The sequence below is a fragment of the Juglans regia genome, unplaced genomic scaffold (assembly GCF_001411555.2).
Source record: "Juglans regia cultivar Chandler unplaced genomic scaffold, Walnut 2.0 Scaffold_777, whole genome shotgun sequence".
NCBI classification, from domain to species: Eukaryota; Viridiplantae; Streptophyta; class Magnoliopsida; order Fagales; family Juglandaceae; genus Juglans; species Juglans regia.
The window spans coordinates 8,050-22,928 of NW_023362688.1; the positions used below are offsets into that span (position 1 = coordinate 8,050).

Below are 14,879 nucleotides of genomic sequence, written 5' to 3' on the forward strand. Positions count from 1 at the left end.
GAGACCTGAATCATCGCTTTCTTCCTAAAAATATATATAACTAATAGACAAAGAGCAATGCACAATATGAGAAAGTCTCAATTAAATATTCATATGTTTCTAGGTTTACAAGATAACGAAAACGAAACTCTCTCCAAGAGAAAAACAAAAATATAGCATCCAACATACAACCACACGAATCCATTAGTAGAAGAAATTGTTTTGATTGAACGCAAATCAAAGCATCCTCTTCCAGAATGCATATTTGGAGTGACAGAATAACAATAGATCTCAGTAAATTAGGGCTTACCTGTGTACACCTCTGGACGCTCGCAAAGCTAGATACGAGAAGAAATGGTGCAGCCGCTCGACAGAAGAGAAAGTAGTAGAAACAAGAAGAAGATGAATTGAAGACGAAGAAAAATAAACATACCTGTGAACTCACGACGGCATCCTTCGTGGCATGTGGTGGAGTTTAGAGAGAGAGTTTAATCGAAAAGGGACCGAGAGGAAGCATATCGTCAAGCGACACAAAGGAGTAACGGAAATAACTGGACGACGTGGTGAAAAGTCTTGGGACCATGTGTCATGGCTAGGCCATGCTGCCCTGGTGGGAAGTTGCTAGCGCAACTTCCGACGAAAACTGGTTGGGCACAAAACATGCTCTGTTTTCATGTTTAAAAACATAGATATTTGGTTTTCTTTGAGCAGGTGACTGGATGACGGTGGTTCACGGTGGAGGAAAAATGGGTTAAGGTGGTGGTGCATCGAGGTTACAGTGCTGCTAACTAAACATAGGGCTGTGGACGTGGGTTGTGGGGAGTTCGTGGGGGTGCAGCTTCGAGGGAGATTGCGGTGTGGACAACTCGATAGTGGGGTTACTTTCGGTGGTGGTGGATTGGGCTTTTGGAGGTGAAGCATCCGGTTTGAAGCTAGCTTCCACCGGCGTGGCGATGGAAGAAAACACGTACGGCATATATGGGAGTTGGTCGTACTCTGTTCTCCATGTGTTGAAACAAAGGCTCACGGCGGATTTCTGGGTAGCCATGGGAGAATTCTATTCATCTGCCATGGATCGAAAAATCTCATCCACGAGCAAGCAAAGCATAGAATAAGAAATATATGGGAGGCCAAAAATTTTTTGGCACTCACTAGGAATCAAAGAAGATAAATATGACCGATGTGCTTGAACTGCCCAACACACCCCACCTCTGAAGATAATTACGGCGTACCCGCCATATGGTGCATCATTCTGCCATACGGAGTACAGTCCACATGTACTCCCTTCATACACATCATGCCACACAGAGTACACTCAGCGTGTACTCTTCCCATTCCACATACACCACATCACCCATACAGTACAGGCTCCATAACCACATTATGTAGCATAGTCCACAACACTTCACAACACATTACACATACAAGCCCAACACTTTGCTACACAGCATATCACCTCTCCACACTGCACAGATATGCCCAACACTTCATTACACAACACCACATCACAATACCACAACTCCACAATACCAACAGCACAGTCCACAACCTAGTCAACTAATCAATATCTAACATAATAACAAGGGATAGAGAGTTATACCATCGACGGGATAACCCGTGCATTGCTCGTTGACCGTCACGGTTGAAGACGTCGGAAGGGTCGTACGTGGTGGCTAAACCGCATACGGGAACCGTTTAGGCATTTGGATAGCTAGGTGTGGTCTTGGAAGTGCTCGTGGTAGTCTTGGAGTGGTGAAAGGAGCATAACACGGCGGATCTAGCCGTGTACAGTGGTGATTAGCCACGCGCAGTGGCTATCCATCACATGCAGTGACTAACCACCACTCAAAGTGGTGGTTTGGACCTAAGGTTCGGCTAAGGGAGGTGCGGTGGAGCTCATGATGGCACTGGGGTGGCGCCACAGTGGAGGAGGGAGGGAATGGCTGTGTAAGAAGGGAGAAAAGCCCTTGAGAGAGTGAGGGAGAGTGTGCGTGCATGGATGGCAGATCGGGGCCAAGGGTGGTCAGGATGGCTTGGTGGTGGCTTGAGGAGGCTGAAGGTGGCGGTTACATGCCGTGGGTGGCGGTGCACGGCCGTGGAGGGTGTAAAACCCATGCTGAGGAGGAGCCTCATGTGGTGGATCAAGGGGAGGCTATGGGCCTCCGGTCATGTGGAGGAGGAAGGGGCAGATCGCGACAGTGCTTGGAGACCGTGGGTGGCCGTGTACTGCGGCACATGATGGTGAACAGGTAAGGAACCCGTGTGATAACCCGTTTCGGAAAGAGAGGGAGAGAGCTGCCGTGAAGGGTTGGGTTCGATGGGGCTGTCGCCGATGATGGCTAGAGGTGCGCTGGTGGCCAGCGGCGGGGCTGCAAAGGCGGCGTTAGGCTATGCGAAGTGAGGAAACCGAGAGGAGAGAGTTGCTCGCGTGGGGGAAGGGGAAGCTGCCGCGCCGGACAACGACGATGGGGGATGCCGGCGGTGGTGGAGGTGAGAGCTGCCGACGCACGGTGGCGCCGGGCTGTGGGATGGAGCATCGGGCAAGAGAGATGCAGCGTACTGCGTACGCTTGAGGGAGAGGGAGGAGAGAGAGAGAGATGGAGAAAAGTGAGGGAGAAAGGGAGGGGTCTGTGTATTTAACCCAGTCCCTTCGTTTGGGATCCAAGTAACGATCTAACGATAGATCTCAAATACTGATTTGAAAATATGTAAAATATTAACTTAATTAAAAACTTTTAGAGGAATTAAGGTAGAATATTATTTTAAACTAAATTTAGTTTATAAAATAATATTCCTTTATTATTAATAAAATGATGAAGTCTCACTTAACATATTAAAGAGAATAAAATCATCTAATTAATAAAAGCTTTCAACATAATCTAAACCACATAATATCTTAAATAGTTGAAATCATTTTAATAATGATATTAAAATAATTTCTAACAATTATAATATTTTTAGAACTCTTCAAGAATATTAGAATTGTCGTATTTAAAATCAAGTTTAGTTCAACAACACTGGAAATACTCTTTATAATATTTTCAGCACATTTAAAACACTGGACGTGCTCTAGAAGTTGCATGACATCTTTTGAACCACGTCATCGTGGTTCGGCACGCATGACGAGTCTCGCAGTCGCTGGATAAAAGAGGCAGATAAATCACATAATTTTTGCCCTCAAGATTTGCTTACGTCATAAAGAAGGAACGTATGTTAGAAAGAGGAAAATGAACAATTTAATTTTGGAAACTGCGTTTTATATGGAGTGAATATGTTATCTATCTAAAGAAATCCTCGAATATATTTTTTGTACAATTTATCCGTTTATTTACTGTTAATTGTTTTGTTATAGATCTTTTGTATCTATGAAAGAGTCCACAAACACATCTTCTATCTTTTGCAAACAGAACTTCGAGAGTTCAATTCTTTTCGATAGATTTGGCAGTAATGTTGAAAAGAAAAATCAAAACTTTTCTGTTCCTTACTCTATAGATGGCTTTGCTTCTAAATTTTATTTCGGAAATTTTAATTAATTAATGTTGACTCATTATTCCATTTATATACTTTGTCATCTTTATTGATCCAACGACCAAAATTCCATATACAAAGGAGTTTTGATGGATAATGATTATTTTCTTATAAAAAGTTTTTTTCTTTTTTTCTTTTTTGGGGTTTGTGGATTATGTCAATCCAGAAAACTTGTTGAATGTCACAAGATGGAGTTATTTTATTTCTATATATAAACTGGACCCTATATTATTATTTTCCCCCTTCTTTTTTTTTTCCCCCCCTAATAACTCCCTCTGCTCTTTGTGTAGGTATGCTGTTGTTTTTGGCTCTTTTGTTGCACGGATGGCATGTTTGGTTGGAATTGACTTCAGTGCAAAACTTATGGCTTCTCTTGCTCTATGTTTTGAGGTGATCAAACTGTCATTATTGCTAGTTGTTCCCTACAAAATTCTTTGACTACTTATAAAAAAAATTAGAAAAATATACTGTGAAAAATTATGTTTTTTTACCCAGGATGAATACCACAAAGAAGACACTCTTTCTTTGCGAAATCTCTCTCTTCTGCTATCCTATTTGTACATATTTGGAGTTTGCTCAAGGTAAATAACTTATGTTAACTTGGACTCTTACTCTGTAAAATTATCACGGCAAGAGGTGAAAAAAAAAATCAGTACATGTGAAGATACATGCTTCAATTTGAAGGCAGAGTTAATCCTATGATGAATACATGCACAGATGTGATGTACATACTGTAAACATGTTGCAGTAAAGAGTCCAAATAGTACCTGTTAATTTTCTTGAAATGATAAATATTATTCCTAGTAATAGCAAGTTGCAGTAAAAAAGCACAATAAGGGGTGAATCCTATTTATTACTCATTTTAAGATAGATTGTTTTTAAGAGAAGCACCCAAGTAATATACATTCTAGTTTCAAGACAACAGTGAACATGTTTTGGTTCATACATTGACTATAATAGCTTGGTACCAAAACCTTATAAATGATTATGAACTTCATTGTGTACATAATTTGGGGGAAAAAAAAATGTGTTGGGATCTACCAAACAAATTGCGGTGGGTTCTCCTTTTGATTCATGGAATGCTATATGGTAAGATGGGAGTTTGTATGCGTTGGGTATTTTCAAATCTTTTGTTTTTCCTCTACTTAAATACACATATTATCATAAAATTTCTTTGCGCTAATGGTGTCATTTTGTCTCAATTTAGCTAGGAGTTTTAATTTATAATTCTTTCTTTTTTTTGTTTCTTGTACTTTGCTTCTTTTTTTTTTTTTTGCTTCTGATTAATATTTAACATTGACCACTTTGTCATTACATTAGTCATAGCTGGCATGTTTTACTTGGTACATAAAAATGTTTTTGCTCCTTCCCCATGATTATTGTCTCTCCTTAAAATCCATGAGGTCGCTCTCTCGAAACTTCTTTTTGGCACGCCAATGTAAAATTGTGAGTTATATGGTCTCATCTCGAAGTTTACCTCTTCCTGACAAAAAAAAAAAAGAACTTCTCTCCCGGTGCCAATAACGACACCCGGTGCCAATAAAAAAAAAAATCAAAGTTGTAAAAATTAGTTGTAAATGGGTTGTTAGTGTATCATTACTCAACCCTTAGGGGTTAGCTCAAGTGGTACGAACCTTGGTCGTGGTGGTATGCTTCCTCCAAGTCTAAGGTTTGAACCCTTGGGTTCAAACAATTTCTAGGGGCCATCGAATAGAATTCTAATTGCCCGGGGTGCACTTGCAGTAAACTCCTCATCAAGAGTCTGTGCACCCCTGAGATTAGTTGGGGCCTTGTTCCCGGATGGCCAGTACCAAAAAGAAGTGTATCATTACTCTAGGCGTGAAAGTATGACTAGGAATAGGGATAGCTCATGGAAACTCAAGATAATCTAAATTTATTTTAACATTTTGCTTTTCGAAATAATAAGTGTCAGATTTTATTTAGGAAGACAATTCAATTTTTCATTATCTTTTTGTATGACATTGAGTCCTTGGTTACTCTTTATTTTCAGTTAGGGGTAGAAGATGTTTTAATTAGAAGGCTCAAATGGAGCAAGCTTGTTGATCCTGAGAAGAAGGGCCAATGGTGGTTGTCTGGTGACATGGCTTCCACAGTGGACAATGTTAAAGAAGTTGCCAGCAATATAGACAAAGAGATTCTTGAAGCCCAAAAAATGCTGCAGCTTGCTGCTGCACAGAGGATGAACACAGATGCCAGAAGGGCGATCTTTTGTATAGTAATGAGTGGGTTGGACTACATTGATACATTTGAGAAGCTTCTAAGGTTGGATTTACATGGAAAGCAGGTGGGTGCCTTGTGGTTTTCTCCTTATTTTGACAACTGTATTTAATTTTCTGATTATTAATTTTCACATATATTCACAGGACAGAGAGATCATGCGTGTTCTTGTAGAATGCTGTTTACAGGAGAAAGTATTTAATGAGTATTACACTGTTCTCGCTTCCAAGTTGTGTGAGCATGACAAACACCACAAGTTCACTTTACAGGTGTTCTCTCTCCTTTTTTTATTTATTTTTTTATTTTGGTGACTTTAGAATGAGATTTTTGGTAAAGCATGGCCAGAAATTTTGTTTTTTAAATTCAGACACATGGTTTGTCATGTAAATTCACATGTTCCATACCTTAGGTATGCTTTCTTTCTGATAATTAATTGAGAAATATTATATCAGCTGATTTTGACAATTACATAATCTTGTGAAAATATCATGGGCCATTCATTTCACCTTTTGTTTTTTCTTATTTTTGTTTCGTTGTTAAATCGCAGTTTGTTATAAATTTTGCTAGCTTCTAAAGACTACCATTGTTTTTATTCGGTGATTTTATTTGAGTAATATTTCTTGGGAGACTTTGCCTGGTTGTGGCATCAACCCTGGAATTTGAGTTTGAACTAGGTGTGAATTGGAGATTGCTGGCCAAATAGCTTCTGGCTACTTGTAGAGATGATGAGATACTGCAGAATTTTTGGTTGTGGTTAGAGCATGTCTAAGTGATTTTTGGTCCTTGCTTTAAGTGACAATCATCTTATAGACTCAAGGGTTATTATGTGCAATGCAATTGAAAAAGACAATGAATACTTACATTGCAACCGAGGTCGGAAAATGCTTCCTAGGACTGAAGTAGGTGGATCTATTACCTTGTTGAACACTCTGATTATGTTACTGGAAGCTCATGCCTATGGTCAACCACATTTACACACCACATAGATATCTATGGAGAAATGTTGGTGATAGTCCTTGTATATTTCTTATGCCTTGGATGAAGGATTGAGTATTATTGTCGAAGAGGATGCAGAAATGAAATTTTTTATTGGTAGTAGATAATTAAATCGTCAGCTTGAATTTACATGGCAGTACAGGAGGGGCTTTTTAAGACAGGGCAGGGCAAGTTTTATGAATCAATTTGGTTTTATTGCATCTGAATCTGGCTTCAACTTTTATCACACACACATGGAGAGTGGCTTAGTGGATATTTGGATATTATTTGTTTGAATTTCAGTTAATTTGTTAATTTTAGCTGAATAACGAGTAGATAGATGTCAATACCATTCTCTTCCATTAGGACTTCTACATTACTCTGATTTATTGCATACATCATCGAAGTAAATGATGTAGCTGGAATTGTTATTTCTAAATCACAAGAAAACCTTGCATTTTAAAACAGTGATGTTATTGGCCTTCCTTTTAGTGTTGATATGTGGGGTACAGCAAACTAGACACTAAGTTGGTTCTTTTCTTAGAGGACTTTGGAGGAACATCGACTAAGGTTTCCTTATTTCTCTTTTTAAGTTGGTTCTTTTCTTGCTGCAAACCATTCATGGAATCAATATCCAAGTTCATAATTTCCATATTAGCTTTTCTCTTTTTAAGAGCTACCAAGTCAGATCTCTCTCTTTCAGTCTTAATTTCCAACTCAAGTTTTCTCTTCTTAAGAAGTAGTAACTCAGATCTTTCATTCTCATATTTCAATTGCGATTCTCTTCTCTCCATCATAGAAGTCCTCCTATCATCTTTCATTTGGTTTAAGGCCTCATTAATTACTATATTTTGTCTTTCGTTACACTTTCTTTCTTTTTCTCTTGCTTTTTCAACCTTCTTGCCCATAGGTCTCTCACAATCGATGGACACATTTTCCATGTCTTCCCCTAAAGGTATTGAGTTTGGAGTAATACCTGAACTTGTCCCATTTTTTTTTTCTTTTTATGAGGTCCATGTGTGTTTGCCATTTCGGTTGGTGCCTCAATAAATTCCAACAATGATCCATGTTAAAGTTAAGTTTTTGGTTCTCTTTGTACAAGATTTTTGCCTTATCAATCTACAAAATAGTGGAACAAGATACAACTAAAAACATTGCAAATACGTAATAATTAGAACCACAAAACATAAGAAAAAACATTATACCTTGTCTTGCTTGGTTGCACTGCTTGGATACATTCCTTCAACTTGGGCCAAGCTACCACTGAATTTATTGACGCATTTTTGAATGATTGACCACCGATTGGTCAAGGAGGGTATAGACCGGTCTTGACAATTAGGTTTTTTAAATGTGTGGTAGTAGTCATAAATTCTACTCCACATTTGTGTAGATGATTGATCAGTCTCCCGTATGGAGTCTATACTAATGTTAAGCCAAGTTGAAACGAGGAGAATATCTTCCTCTATGGTAAATGATACACCCCGCTGTGATTTTTATTTCCTTTTTTCCTGTTGGGGTTGTGTCGCTTGGACATCAACACTTGCACTGCCCATAGGGGGGTTGTTAATATGACCTTCACCACTTTCCAACAGTGTGGTGAAGAAGGGATCCTCATCAATTAAACAGTTCATCCTTCAACAAAATATTGAAGGATAAAATGTTACTAAAACTACCTCAATAGACGAAGTATGTATGCAACATGGAAAAAACAAAATACATAGAAAAAACTATATATGTATGCAGTGCACATGGGAAAAACAAATATGTCTAAAGGCATACATACCTGTTGACTTAATGGTTTGATAAATATACAATCCAAATCAAGAAAAAGGGCAGAGACCATAAGCACTGTTTTAAGCAAAATCAATCTTTTAAGCAAAACCACAAGTCTACAAGTGAATATGTATTTCAAACCCACAAGTCTACAAGCAAAACCACATGTCTACAACCAAAATAATGCATTTCAATTTTTGAGATTTTGAAAATAAACCCAGTATCATAATTGATGCTCCTCTTATCTTCCTTTTTAATGTGGATATGTATTCTATTGAAAAGGAGACAGATTTTTATGAGCAAACTTAATCTTTGGGTAGATACAAGATAAAAAAGAGACCTAACTATTCACGAGCTTGAGATTACCAAACTGAGATTAAAAAAGAGACCTAAGATAAAAAAGACAGATTACCAAACTGACTCACTTCTGCATGACAACTTGAGATTTTTGTCCTGTTCATGAGATATTCTTTGGTAGAATATATGTTCATGCAATATCAATTGATACCTTTCTATTAATATTGCATTTCAGAAGATATATTCTACTTTCAATTTCAATGATTGGAGAATGGCACAAGTGCCGTGTTAGAATCTGTCATGTTTGAACTCAACCTGGTATTATACAGAGTAGTTTTCTTCATTTTGGCAATAAAACGGTAGAGAACATAAGCAAATCATACCAATCATACCAATCTCGGTTCAATATAAGGAAAAATCACACAAAAAATCCTAAAAAAAATTCTAATCAGGGGAAATCACACATTCCATATGAGGGGAAATCACACAAAACAATTTGTGAAATCAAAACAAGTGGCTTGCACGAAATTACCTTTTCTAGGGTTTCCAAACAGCCGCACGAAATCGGGTATTGGGCGAGATAAGAGGTCGTCGTTGATGAAGGAATAGTCCCGTGGTGCACTTGAGCTGAGCTTTGGGCAATGGTGTAGCAAAGCAGAGAGAAGAGAGAGGAAGGGGGAAGACAGTGCAGCAGAAATGGGTTTGTCGAAGAGAAGAGAGCAAAGAGAGCAAGAGAGAGACTATTCTTCGGTAAATCTGGCTTGTCGAAGAGAAGAGAGCAGAGAGAGCAAGAGAGAAGAAGGAATCATACCAATCGTAGAGGGGAATGGGTTTGTCGAAGAGAAGAGAGCGAGAGAGCGAGAGAGAGGATGGAGGGTGACTTTTCGCGCGAGAGAGATGAGTCGTTCAGATAGAGAGAGAAAATATTATTTTTAATGTTTGAAGACTAAAATAGTGCTTCTTCAAATTTAAAGAAGCACTGTTTATAGTTATGGATAAAAATGAAGATAGATACACCAATGTAGACGATTTTATAGATATATTCTTCAAATTTAAAAATAAAGATGAAGATAAAGAAGCCACTGCCAGTGCTCTAAGTTGTTAAAAACCCATTCTTCAAAGTGTCATTTTATGCATGTCTCTTTCTCTCTCACACACACACACGGAAATCTCAGGTGATTCTCATAGGAGATAGTCTCTTCATCTGTCTTTTCTAACTGTCAGTTTCTTGACACTAGTACTTCAAATTGGGCTATCCAAAATTCATCTTATGTATGTAAGTTTCGTTGGTGGATTGCATACAGTATTGGTTTTTTTATCAGTCTTTGTTGAGGCAAAGCTTCTTGCATTTGGGATAGAGGATGGGATAACGGTCGTTTGTCAAAGTAGTGGTGGATGCCGTTCAATGTCACTAGGAAGGATGAGTGTTGCATACTAAATTTCCTTGGTGGAGACTGTCTTAGGTAGAGGGAAGAAGGGGGGTTGCGAAATCTCTTTGGGTGGGAAACACTGCTTGTGCTACGATGTTCCAATACCTCCAGTCGATTTCTGGCCTTGAAGAGTATGGGGGAAGAAGCCAGAATGGTATGTTGATCATTCCAGCTTGGAAGGCATTGAAGTCTTTTTATCATGGAGCTTTGAATGGTTGAAAATCTCTTCCAGAAGTTTATTGGCCACAGAAACTACAAAATGCATGTATGCAGGTTTGTAGTGAAGACTGGTAGAGCAGGGGAAATATTGGTGAAAGCTCCTAAGAATGGGAATGTTAAGATGGGAAGAGTGTTGTATGTGAAGGCGGCTAAAGGCTGCTGACTGTTGCTATCTCTAACAAGTGCAATCTGGGCAACTCGAAAACTTTGTTGGTATAGCATGCAAGCAACAAAATAGGAATATTTCTAATTACCAGCTACAAAGGCTATTGTAGAGATCCCTGCGATATGCCTGAGGAGGACATGGTGCCGGAAAGTGCAAAGGGCAATATTGTGAACACCTTGGTTTCAGTGAGAAGACAACTGGCTCTTTTAAATGAAAAAGGTGCAGTGTGCTTTAGACAAGATGGATATGGGTTTGAAGCTTAACGAGCTAAATCTAAATGCAGGCCTGCTTACTCAAATTAATCAAGAAAGAAATACCCAGCTCACATTGTTTAAAAAGAAAGTCCTTAATGAGTAATGTAATCCATGGGCTAGTAAACCACAGGCTTCGGCTTGGGGCATTAAGTTTCACAATTATAATAAGTTGGGTCATCGGGCTTCTCAGTGGGATCCATGACTAATGAAGCGCTTGTTTTGTCTCATCTTTTGTGATGCCTATCTAGTTTATCTCTGTTGCATTGCGTTGTCAGTTTTTGTGCTTTGAAGTTGTGTTGGGGTTGAGAATTAATTTGTACAAATCAAGATTAGTTCCAATTGTAGCGGATGATATCGAAGGATTGGCTTGTATCTTGGGATGGTCTTCTCTACCAATGAAGTACTTGAGTTTCCCTAGAAGGCAAAATTTATCTGGGATGACACTTTTGGGAAATGGAGTGTCAAGTTGGCTAGGTGGAGCAGATTTGATTTATCCAAGGGTGGGCGGGGATCACTTTAGAGTATGTTTTCTGATTTGCTAAATTTGCTATTTCTCATACCAGTTAGTTTTGTCCATCGTCTTGAGAAACTTCAGTAGGATTTCATGTGGGAGGAGTTGGGATGAATTCTAGTACTGCCTTGTCAAGTGGTCAAGGATTTGTACTTGTCTTTCTTCAGGTCTTTTGGCGGGTTACAAAGTTTTCATCGTACAACAAAGCTCTTTTTGAGTGGGCCATCCAGGAACGTTGGGGGATTTTCATTGTTGGCTTTGATTTGAAGTGAAGGATGGGTCTAAGATCGGATTTTGGCACAATATATGGTGTGGAGACCAGCCCTTGAAGATAGTTTTCCTGGCATGGTATGGTATCTTTTGTTGTAAAGAGGTGCCGGTAGCAGAAATTTTGCAGTTTTCTGCAAATATGGAGTATTACCTTTATTAGAGCAGCACTAGATTGGGAAGTAAATCTGATCTTTTCTCTCTTTGAGTGTACTATGTAGAGTAGAGGTGGAGTGGGTAAGATTTGTTGGAGGAATGTAGTGCCCTTTCTATGTTCTTTTTCCTAAAATAATTTTTTTAATCTTGCTTTTACCTGCTGTAATATATTTCTCAGTTTTGCCTTTGGGACCACTTCAAAGAGCTGGAGTCGATGCAGCATACTAGGTCATTGCACCTAGCAAAATTTGCAGCAGAGATGCTTGCTTCTTTCACCCTCTCCCTAGCAGTTTTGAAGTCTGTAGAATTGGGTGATATCAGGTAGCTCACCCCAAGACGGATTATGCACTTCAGAATGCTATTTGAGGCCCTTTTTGAGTATCATGATAAAGCTCATATGGAACATATTCACCCGTGTAGCTGTCACCCCCGAGCTCGAAAGTCTTAGACATGGCATTGAGTTTTTCATCAAGGAGTAAGTTGTGAAAACCAATAAAGCCATCACAGAAAAATTTAGGGTTGTAAAGAGAGCCCTTAATAATGCTGAAGGAATCCTCATGTGAGTCTCCATTCTCACCTTACCAATTTTGTAGGGTTTTTTTTTTTAATAATAATAATAAAAAAAAGTCGAGGTCACCTATCCAATAATGACCATTTCCCAATTTTATTAAAAAAATCTTCACTTATAGCGGAGGAATACCATGGTAACAATAAATCAATTTTGTAGGTTAGAGTATACTACATTCTAATTTTATCACCATAGCAAATTTTTGAATATACCGACCTTTTTGTGTACGACAGTTGAATTATTTAGAAGGATAGGAGTATTATGCAAATGGTTTTTTTTTCCTTTTTCTTTGGCAAAGCATGGTATATAAAATTTTTTGTATTTACTCCATTCTCAAAGATGCTTATGCTCATTCTCATATGTTGAGTGAGCTCTCCAGTTACCACCCAATTGAATCTTGTGTGTCAAATTTAATATTATACTCTGATAAACTTTAATGATGACGTGTGTAATGGTTGTAATGGTGTGATTACACTGATTCCAGGGAGGGATTGTGCATTAGGTTAAGACCCATTTCTCACTAACGAAAAAAATAACTGATTTTGTTAGATATCTTCTCTCTTTTCTAATTTGGTGCGAAGCCACAATGAAAAAGGGGGGAAAAATAACAAAAAGCCATTATAGAGGAATTACCCAGAACTGTTTGAACCCATGCATATTACAACCATTAGGGTTCGAGAAATCACACTCTCTATTGCAGGGCCGAGGCTCCTTGCTCTTTCGAATTCCATTTTGTATTTCTCTCAACTCTTTTTAATAATAAAGTAGAATAAAGCAAGGGTATCCCAGCAAAAAACATACAAAAGAGGAGGAAAAGAAAACAAGATGAAAAACAACAAAAGCTGCCCAACCCACGCTACTCTCTATCCCTCCTCATCCTCTTCCTCTCATCATGTGAGTCTCTCTCTCCTCTCTGAATGAGACTTATCATGATGTTTACGAATGTCAAGGGATGAGGCATCGCGTAAGTAGGCTAATAAAACAGGTCGGAACTTAAGAATACAAAAATCTTCTGTTAAAATGAAAACTAAGTTGGATATGAGTTATCATGTCTACATCCTAGGACAATAAGTTAGAACGTTGACTCAGCCACGTCAAATTTCTGGATGATAGCCACAAGCATTTGGATGTTGACACTAAATAGGTTGTGTGTTGCAAAAATGTAATACTCGTGGTTGTAGTGGGATTTAAGGGGTTTAAAAGGTAGTTTTAGAATATGAAATGAGAATTATTGACATTTATAAAATGTTTCTTTTCCTTCCCAGGGTAAAAGATCTTAAAATTAAAACTAGGTATATAATTGGTCTGGTCCAGTCTGGGAGGGGTCACGGACCGAAAACTTTGGTCTATCATTTTTGCTGGATCAAACCATTAGTTATTGGTCCAGTGGGTTCATTTGGTCAATGAACATTTTTTTTCCTCTTTTCTTTTTTTTTAACAAAAAAATTAATACACAAAATTAATTAAATTAGTAAAACTAAAATTAAGTGATCTCTTTAACATTTTATATATGGTTAATGAATATTAAATAATTAACTTACACAAATACTATATAAAATAATATATTATATTATATATTAAAATATATATATATATATACATTCGGTCGGTCTCGGTTCGATTTAGTCCAAAAAAACCATACCCCGAAACTTTTCTGTAGGACTTGTCTGCCTATGGAAATTGTACTTGTAAATAATAGTCAGACGACAAAGTGTATTCGATCGACCTTATTTGGGGTTTACAAATCAAGCAATTAGACATGTGTATAATTATCTAAGGAATGAAGTATCATGTGGATATTGTGGAAATACATTTATGACTTTTATTAAATTAATAGTACTATAATATTTAGCGTTTAGACTAAACCTTTACTTTTCCGCTACAAACCATATATCTTTTCCTTCCACGTGCACTTCCTAGCGAATGTTGAACGCCTAATTACCCGATTCAAATCTTGGGTGTTGTCATATGGCTGGCACCCATGGTACCATGGATCCCCACTAAGTCTTTTACAGAGGGACGGGGTACCAAACATTTCTTGTTTCAACCTTTCATCCTCTTGCATACAATGAGCAATGAGCTCATTAAGAGTCCATTTCTCCCTTTGAGTATTATAATTAATCTTAAAGGGAAAAAAATGTACATGAAGGGAAATCATAATGAGATGCACAAGAATTTGATAAGAAAACTCTAACTTTAGTGCTCTCAATCTAGTAACAAGATTTGACATTTCATAATATACTCTCTTATATTCTCTTTGCCATTATACCGCATTGAGACAAGTTTGCTAGGAAGTGTATGTCTCTACCTTTTCCATTATAACGAATTAGTCTGCTAATTGACTTAGGTACTTCTTGGCATTTTTCTTTCCAGGCATTGCACGTCGAATAGAATGATTTATTATCATAAGACTCATGCAATAATAGCACTCCCATTTCTCATAAGTTGTCTTCTAATCAGTAGAACTCTGATCAGTAGGTTTGGGAGGCTCATAACCCGGAGCACATAGTCCAAATTC

General features: G+C 38.0%; 1 pseudogene; it reads left to right on the forward strand.

Annotated features, from left to right (window-relative positions):
• The first annotated feature begins 2,049 nt into the window (after positions 1–2,049).
• Positions 2,050–12,358, forward strand: LOC118346362 (annotated as a pseudogene).
• The last annotated feature ends 2,521 nt before the right edge of the window (positions 12,359–14,879 follow it).